We start from the raw sequence: 6,249 nt of genomic DNA, 5'->3' as shown, positions 1-6,249 counted from the left end.
CTGACATAGCACCCGTGTGCAGAAGTGAGTGACGTTTCCTGCCCCGTGCAGCTAGCGCTGGGTGTTATTGTCATTGCTTGTTGATAGTGCTCAGCTCTGGGGCTCGGTTGGCAGAGGGACAAGGAGCAGGTTCCTCAGAGCCTGGCCCCATGTGGTGATGTCTCCTCTGCAGAGAGGCGAAGCTGCAGGTACAGCTCGCTCCGCAGCACATCACCTCCAGCACAGGCTGCTGGGGGTGTGGGATGGCTGCCATAAAACAGGCGATTTTCATACACAAAATGCTCCGCCAAGCTCTCTGATACAGTGCATTTCCACCTGAACTCCTCTCTGGGGGAAGCAGCCTCTCCGGTTAATGGAGGAGAGGTTTGATGAGAGCACAGCCAATTTGCATGGATCAGAACACGAGGCCATGGTGTTAAGAAGGATCTGTCCTCTGCTGCGCATCCCTCATGCCGTGGTTTCCTCGCAGTGCTGGGGAGGGCTCGTGGCTGGAGCACCGGCTGCGTGGTGGGGTCATGGGGCTGGGCTCCCGGCTCCGCTGCCTCTCAGGCTGGTCCCACACACACTGCTGAGCCCTGACTGGGGTTGCCTGTGGTCTGCCGGGACGTCCCGGTACCCGGGCATGGTGATGCACAGGGTCGGGATAGCAGCGGCATGCAGCTTCCTGGGCTGGGGGCTGCACTCCGAGGTCGTATAAAGAGCAGACTACCTATATTGGCAATTTGAGAACAAACTGCACTTGGACTCCTTCCCAGTGAGAGCAGAGCATGTGAATGTCAAAGGTTTCTGAAAGCCAATAACTAGGGAAGCGTGTGCTCTCGGCCCTCCCTGCAAACTGGGGGAGGAGAGGCAGAAATGTCAGATGAGCAGCTCTGATCTCGCTTCCCACATTCACGTCGAACTAATTCCTAATTGCCTCTCACCCGCGTGAGCCCACGCTGCAGGACTGCCAGGCTGGGACAGTTTGTGTTGGCAGAGGTCTCAGTTAAAGAAGGGAGAAAAAAAAAAATCCTGTGAAAATTCACTTCTTGTTTTCTGCATTGCTGAAGGGCTGAGAGCAGAGGGGTCAGTCCCTCTCTTCCACCGGCGGAGCAGTGCCGGAGGTACCCGTGCTGTGAGCGGTGCTGGGTGCAGGGATGCTGAGCACAGTGCGTGGTGCTGGCCGGGCAGGGCTGGGGGACGAGGGGCCCCGGGGAGCCCCCACCTCACTGCCAGCCCCCATGGGTCAGCTCCTGAATGGCGTAATGTGGAAGGGGTGCGTGTGGTCAGAGGGTTTGGGGGGAGCAGGGCCTCCAGAAATCACACTTCTCAGCAGCCCCCGGTCTCTGAGAGCTGCGGTTTAATCGTGTATGAAATCACATTGATCTCGTAGCTGCCTTCCATAAGTTATTTATAAATGGAGTCCTAACACAGGCTGGGGCTGCTATTATTCCTCCTGACTGGCCTCATTGCCTGTGGCCTTTAAAATGTTCCTTTCCTATCCTCCTCCTCCTCCTCTTTTTTCATTCCCCCTTCGCAGCTCAGATGTAATCAAAGCCCCTGCAGCAGCAGGACCCGCGCTCTCGGTGACTTTTGCTCCTCTGTCAGAGCTGTACTAGCCCTGCCTGATGTCTGTCGTGTTCCTTGGAAAAACAGGGGTCTTGGGATGAGAGAGGTGCTGGGAGCAAAGGAGGGGAGGGTGCCAGGCGTTAAGTGGCTCGTCGATGCCACGTGTTCGCTCTAACCTCTGGGCCCCAGACTCGCAGAGAAATGTTTAACCGGTCCTGCAGCGCTCCTCCGTGTCCTCCCTCCGCTCAGAGGATGCTGCTGTGAAACATTCAGAAAATTCTCCCAGGCAGAAGCGAAGTCTGCGTGTTCTCACCATCCCAGACAGCTGCTCGTGGTGTGGCTGAAGCTGCAGCTTTACAAAGAAATGTCTCGGGACGAGGAGGCTGGCTTGGCAGGGCAGAAGCGCCGTGTCCCCGCTGTGTCCCATCGCTCTTTGTGCTCCTGGATGCACGCAGCCACTCTGTAATTCTGTCAAAGAGCTATTTTGTTGCAGGACGTACTTGTTGCATATATATATATATATGTGAATGCTGCTCATCAAGCAGTGCTGAAGTTGATTACAAACAACATCGCAGGCCATGACTGCTGTGCAGGGCCGGAGGGCTCTGCGAGGTGCCGGGGATTAGGTACCCGCTGCCTTTTGCTGCCCCTGGGGCTCCCCGCGGCCGGTGCTGGGCACGGGCAGCTGCCAGTGCTGGGGGGGTGGGACGGGGTGGCCACGGCAGGGCTCGGGGAGCGGCTCCCCGCAGCATCAGCCCGGCCGGACAGAAGCTCTGCAGGGCTGAGACGCCTCTTTCTGTGTGCTTTAGGTGACAAATCGGGGATACAAATGTGGGCTGGAGAAACTGTTTGCAAACAGTCAACACGTTGCAATATTTGGGCAGTATCTCTGGAAGAAGCACTTTACAAAAAGTGAGATGAAGCAGTGGCTGCTTCGCTGGCAAAGGACCAGCTGCTTCTGTTGTTCTTGCAGCCGTAAAAAATAGCCTCGATATTTGGGAAAGCGTCCTGGCCGCAGAGACACCCAGCTCTGCTCCAAATCCCACAGCAGGGTGGCAGAGCTGCTCTCGCTGCCCAGCACTCAGCCGGCAGCAGGAGGTAAAATAAATAAATAAATAAATAAAAAACAAGACACAGGCTGGGGGCTGCTCGACCTCCTCCTGTCCCCAAACCGCTCAGCACCTCTGCATCTCAACAAGAGCAAGTAATGAGAGAAAAAACCACCTTGCGGCATACTCATCCTTGGCTTAAGTAGGCAGCAGTGAATTAACCTCGAATTTTTGGTGGTAGTGTAGCTTTCCCTGCTCGGGGTGAAGGAGGAGGAGTTGATGCAGAGCAGTTGGTCACAGCAGCCTCCTGGAGGACAGGCTGCTGCAGAGCACTGCTCTGTGTTTTCTTTCTGCCCCATTGATCCCCATTAGGAAAGCCCTCGGTGCAGCTCTGCCTGCTGAGAGAAACCCTTCTAAGCACATTAACATAACAGCAGAGCTGGCACACAAACAACTGACAAAAGCCAAGAAATGCAGAGTCAGAGGGAGCTGCTGGAGGATTTTGCTGTCGCTGGCAGACTTGGCGCAGAGGGCTCAGAAACGTAGAGGCAAGGAAGGAGGCGATGACCAAAGTGTTCCTGTGGGCAGAGGACGCTCCGTGAAGGTGCCAGTGGGCGGCCTGGGCGAGGTGACCCTGGGGCCTGGAGTCCCGCACGGGAGCGGCCCCGCAGAGCCTGGGCTCCCGGCTGGGCTGGGGAAGGAGTCTCTTCGAATTCTCTTCTGAATGAATGAATTTGCCAGCTGTTAACCCTTAAACGGTCGCTGACAATGAATGCTGCTGGCAGGAATTATTACTCAGTAACGTCCAGCATCCTGTCCTGTCTCATTGTCGAAAGCCAGCAGGACCCCATCCTGAGTCCCGCAGGTGGCTGGAGGAGGACCAGGACCTCCCGGAGCTCGGCCGCGCTCGCGCAGCTGCACCAGGCTGCTCCCAGCGCTGTCCCCTCCTGTGGCTGTTGTTCCCTGGGGACTCGGGGGGGGGGAGGCTCTGATAAACCCGTGTCTGTGAGGGGCTGGAGGAGCCTCGCTCCTGTAGCGTGGTTTGGAAGGCCCCGAGTGTGAGGTTTTCGGTACCGGTGTGCGCCGCTGAGGGTGAGGCTGGGACTGCAGCTTATGGGGGGAGATGTCTCAATCCTGAGCACTTGTGGAGGTGCAGTGAGGTGGGTTTCAGGACATCTTATTCAAGGTTTTCTTGAGCCGGTGCAGTGGACGGTGAAACGCCTCGAAGCCCCTGGCTGCCACCTGCCCCCAGAGCAGTTTGCACGTGGCTGCAGCCCGGGGGCACCGGGATGCTGGCCCCAGCAGGATGCAGCCCCCAGGTGCTGAAGGGTTGCAGCAGACACTGGGCTTTCCCCGCCAGATTTGGGATTCAGAAACTCACAGGTCTGGGCTCCGGATTCATCTCCCGGTTTAGGTGAATTTTGCACCTTCGTAGCAAGAAGCTGCTCAAAACAGAGGAAATTCGAACTCTGCAAACGCCGCTCCCTTCCCGCTCCTGGCAGCTCGCGCCACGTCGAGGCTTACCAGCTGGCTGAGTTTGAGTTAATTTCTTCCTTTTCAATGTTTGTGTGTTTGTTCCAGTGCTGGTAGGTGTACTATGTGTAGTACAATTAATCAAGTGTCAGGATGCTTACAGCCCTGTACAGGCATCTTTTATTAACTGCTATTTAAATTGAGATAGCTTTGCTGGTGTAATGGGCTCAGCCAAGCCTCCCCAGCCCAGCTCTGAGCTGCGCAGTGAGCCTGGGAGAGCTAAACCTGCATGTGAATTTTGCAGAGGGAGGTTTTTTTTCTCCTATTTTAAATGCAGGAAGAGATGTTCCAAGGCTTCAGACAGTAATGTAAAATAATAAATGAGTTTCCATAAGGGAGAAATATAACAAACCTAATGGGCTGGCAGGAGCAGCAGGGCTCAGCGCTCCCCAGCTGCTCTGGGCACAGCGGTGGTGCAGCTCCCCCCAGCCGGGGCTGGAGCCTGTGCCATGCTGTGCTGTGCCGTGCCATGCCGTGCCATGTGAGCAGGCTGCCTGACAGCCAGCGCACAGCCCAAACCAAGAGCATTTCATGCAGATGCAGCACAGACAAAAATTGAGGCTGGGTCCTTTCCCCCAGGGAAGCCCCAGCTGCAGAGGGTGAGTGGTGCAAAACCCACCAAAGGTTACCTTGGCCAGTAATTCTAGAAAAAAAAAAAAAAAAACATTTCTGGAGTAGAATATGTGTAGGTGATTGCTCATCCCTGCTCGGTGTGCCCTCCACAACACACCGGCCCTCAGGGATTTGTGGGGCCCTCTTGCAAAGATGGTGGCCCCCAGCAATTGCTCCAGCTATTTTCTCATCATAAGTACCTCTATTAAAGAAAAGGAAAACTCATTGTGATTGCAATGTCCAGTTGTCAAATGTGGTCAGCCTGGAGATCAATCCAATAAAAATGGAAAACAGGGTGCTGGGGGGAGAGAGGCTTGCAGGGACGAGAGGAAGGTTTTGCTTGGAGTCTGTAATTAAAATGCCACAAGAGGTTTTCAGGACACACAGCAGCTCTTCCTATTTTGGCGAGGAGATAAAAGCATCTCAGTAAATGCTGACACTCTGGAAACATTTCACCATTCCCAGGACGGTTGGAGAGGCTGCTTGCAGAGCCGTCCCCGGGGTGCGGCAGGGCCTGCTGGCTGCTCACCTTTGTGCTCAGCGTTTGAGGCGAAGCTGCAGCATCCCTGTCACCCCGAGCCTTCGCCTCCTGTGGGAAGGCAACGTGGCTGCTGCAGGGCCTGGGGCAGCTCTTCACTGGGGAAAGAGGGGGAAAAGCAGAATCTTGGCAAGGACAGCAGGTGTGAAGTGGCCTGGCCAAGCCCCGGGGGGGCAGTTTGCATCGACTTTACAAACCCAGGTTGCTTCAGCTGCAGCCTCTGCCTTTGCAGGTGATGCTTTCCAAGGGTGGCTTCACCCAGGAGATGGTTTTCGAAGAGCTGCATCCAAGGAATACCATTCTCATGGTCAGAACAAATTGCTCTTGCAGACAGGATCCCGGGTGCTCGCGGTGGGCTGGAGCCTGTTTGGGGTTACTGGGCAAGGCCCGAGCCGGCTGGCGAAACCAGAGAGCTCATTAAGTCCTCACTGCAGAGCAGCCAGCCAGGGCGTGCTCTGGAAAAAGCCTTCGGTGAACAAAGGAAACCAAGCGCTACTGAGTCCGTGTACTCGTTAGGTTCAGCTCTGTTCCTCGCTAAGGTCCAAAGTCTGAGAGCTCTGGTGCCCAACGGGAGGGTTGTGGATGTACCAAATTACAACAGCGTTTTTGAGTCCCTTCAGGAGCATCACAGGAAAATGTGCACACCGTGTCTTGGCAGGCCTGGCACAAGTGTGCCTGAGCTGGAAAATCCTTCCTCCTTCCAGGGAGCTGGAAATCTGCTCCCTGCTGCCCCGCGTCGCGGGGGCGAGCACCAGGAGGAGTGGGGCTGCGGTGGTGGAAGGCTCCGGGCTGGGAGGACACTGCGGGCAGGAAAACCACGGCGTTAATATATCTCTCTAATGCTCTGTTTAGTTTATCTTATGCTGTGGAGAAGGTCTAAAATTGCAGAATTTGTAATTGGACCTGGAGATATGCTCGGATTTATGAGCATAGATAAGTTCTTCTGCCTCAGTCTTTCACCTGCTGTTA

Source organism: Anser anser, assembly GCF_964211835.1.
Source record: "Anser anser genome assembly, chromosome: 27".
Taxonomy (NCBI): Eukaryota; Metazoa; Chordata; class Aves; order Anseriformes; family Anatidae; genus Anser; species Anser anser.
Note: the sequence above shows the minus strand (reverse complement) of the source record.